We start from the raw sequence: 3,093 nt of genomic DNA, 5'->3' as shown, positions 1-3,093 counted from the left end.
CACACACACACACACACACACACACACACACACACACACACACACACACACGCCCACGCGCGCGCGCACACACACACCTCCACAATCCCCCCCACCCCCAGCTAGGTCAACTTGTACCTGCAAAGGTATTCTCTGCCCAACCCTGCCCCCGTGAGCAGCAAACCTCTACTCAAAGAACCCACGGGAGAGCAGCCTTCTTGTCCCCCAGGCAGCCCATCCCACTTGGGGCCAGCTCCCCTGGCTCCTCATTTTTCCCGACTCCTAGTCTAAATCTGCCCTTTTTGCAAGCTTCACCCATTCCTTGTTCCTGGCTCTACCCTCTGGGGCCAAGCAGAACAAAACCAATTTCTCCTTCCTTGAGACAGCCTTCAGACACTTGGAGACACTCCCAGAAATTTTCTCAGTCCTTCTGCTGATCTGCTTATGACCAGTTCTCTTTCCTTCACCATCCACTTCAGGACAGATTCTCTTTTTTTTGATGGCGACATCCGGAGATGAATACAATACTACAACTATCTGACTAGAACAGAGGCAGCAGGGCCCCTTGTGGGAGAGGCTGGGGGGCTTGCTTCCAGAAAACCATCATGACCTGTAATGGATAGGCCTTCTGTACCCGGTTCTGGTGTGATGAAGAAGCTGACCGTGGCTGTGTGGCCAGAACTGGGGGGCATCCAGTCAGCCAAGGCCAGATTCTTGGTTCAGCTCCTGTCTTCTCGTCTGCGTTATAGTGAGAAAGACAGTCAGGAAGCATTTATGAAACACCTACTATGTGCCAGGCATTGTGCTAAGCCCTGAGGCAAAAGACAGGCCCTGCTCTCAAGGGGCTCAAGTCTGATGGGGAGACAACAGGCAGATGACTATGTACAGACAAGCCGCCTATAGGATCCATAGGACATGATGGACAGAGGGACTGTGCTGGAATGAAGTGGGCTTAGGAGAGGCTTCGCTCTGGTAAAAGGGGGGATGTTAGCTGGGATACGAAGGAAGTCAGGGAAGCCGGGAGGTGGGAGGGAGGAGGGAGAGAGTGCTGAGGAGGGAGACAGGCGGAGAAAATGCCTCCGGAGACGGAGGGTCTTTTTCAGAGAAGAGCAAAGAGGCTGGTTGTCGCTGGATGGCGTGGTGGGGCATAAGGGGTAAGAAGATGGGAAAGGAGGGCAAAGGAGGCCGGTGATGAAGGCCTTTGAACATCAAACAGAGGATTTCATATTCAATACTAGAGGTGATGGATGGGGAGCCAATACAGCTTATTGAGTAAGAAGCTCACTGGTCAGACCCGAGCTTTAGGAAAATCCCTTTGGTGGCTGAATAGAGGATGGACTGGAGGCAGGCAGACCCCCCCCACCCGCAGGCTATTACAATCACTACTGTATAGTATTACATTTCCTATTGTAAGAGCCTTCTAGGGGGTCTGCCCACCTCCCCTCCAGGTGGGAAGAGATGAAGATCTGCACCAGAGCAGTGGAAGGGTCAGAGAAGAGAAGGGGACATCCTCTAGAGACATTGCAAAAGTGAAACCAGCAGGCCTTGACAACAGATTGGACATGGGGAGCCAGGGATGGCTAACTCAGGGGGCCAGGAGGATGATGTTGCCTTCCATGGTCATAGGGAAGGTAGGAGGTGGGGAGCATTGGGGCGGGTGAGGGGGAAGATGATGAATTCAGCTTTGGACATGTTGAGTTTAAGACATCCACAAGACATCCAATCTGAGATGTCTAACAGACAACTAGACCAGAGGTCAGCAGAAAGGTTGAGATGGATAAGTCGATGTGAGAATCATCAGCCTAGCGATGAGAACTGAACCCACAGGAGCTGATGAGATCACCCAGTGAAACGGTACAGAGGGAGAAGAGAAGAGGGCCCAAGGCAGAGACCTGGGGGACACCTCTGGTTAAAGGGTGTGATTTGGAAGAGGATCCACCAAAGGAGACGGAGAAGGAGCCGTCAGAGAGGTGGGAGGAGAACCAGGAGAGCCGGTGTCCTGAAGAAAGTACCAAGGAGGAGAGACTGATGGACAGTGTCAAAGGCTGCAGAGACATCAAGGAGAGCGAGGATTGAGAAAAGGCCACGGATCTGGCAACTAATAACAATAGTGATTATTTCGGAGCACACGGTTTTGACTGAATGACCAGGTCAGAAAGCCGGCCTGTAGAGAGTTAAGAGGAGAGGGGCTGAGGGGATGAGGAAAGGCCCCCATAGGAAGGGCTCCGTGTGAAGGTTTCTGGCAGATGGAGATGCGGAGGAAGAACATTCCAGCCACGACAGTCACCACGCCGTACTTGTGAGTGAATGATTGAATAAATGAAGGAATGAGGAAGCGTAATGTCCCTCAGAGAGCTGTTGCTTTAACAGGGATTCCTTAGTCCCAAAGGTATCACTGTAAAGGCCCCACCCCAAGCTTCTTGAGAAAGTCCTAGGAAACTCCCTGTGCACTGGCAAGGCCTTCTAAGAAGGTGCAGAGTGAGTTTTATGGACAGGGCTTAACCATCCTAAGCAACTGAGTTTCCCTGGGCTTTCCTCTTTGCCCTAAAACCTTACATGGTGAATATATAGCCCTATCCCAATTGTCTGCACCTATTTACAGAGTGCCTCTTAATTGCAGAGCATTGTACTAAGTGTGTGTAATCAACCAATCAATCAGCCAGGATCTATTAAATGTCTACTATGCACCAAGCACCGTACAAGCATGGAGTGTACATACAAATACCACTGTGGTTCTTGATAGCGTCTGCAAAGCATTTTGTGAGCTTTGAAGTGCTCTATAAAGGTCAGGTATGATTGAGTAGATTGATGACTTGTTATAGACTCAGATATGTCAGAAACACTCAGCCCAGGAGGCAGGAAAATGTCTTTAGGAAGAAATTCTGAAGATGCAAAAAGAACTCATTCTGATGAGGCGGACAAAGCAGAGCCAACTAAAGAAACCGATGTGGACACAAAAGGAGCTCAGTCACCAGCCTCAATTTTTAAAAGAAAAAGAGAGGAAGGGATGAAGGAAGGAAGGAAGGAAGGAAGGAAGGAAGGAGGGAAGGAGGGAAGGAAGGAAGAAGAGGGAGGGAGGGAGGAGAGGAGGAAGGGAAGAAGGAAAGAAGGAAG

The sequence above is a fragment of the Vombatus ursinus genome, unplaced genomic scaffold, assembly GCF_900497805.2.
Source record: "Vombatus ursinus unplaced genomic scaffold, bare-nosed wombat genome assembly UNPS02014167.1, whole genome shotgun sequence".
Classification (NCBI taxonomy): Eukaryota; Metazoa; Chordata; class Mammalia; order Diprotodontia; family Vombatidae; genus Vombatus; species Vombatus ursinus.
The sequence above is the reverse complement of the archived record's forward strand: the minus strand, read 5'-3'. Positions refer to the sequence as shown.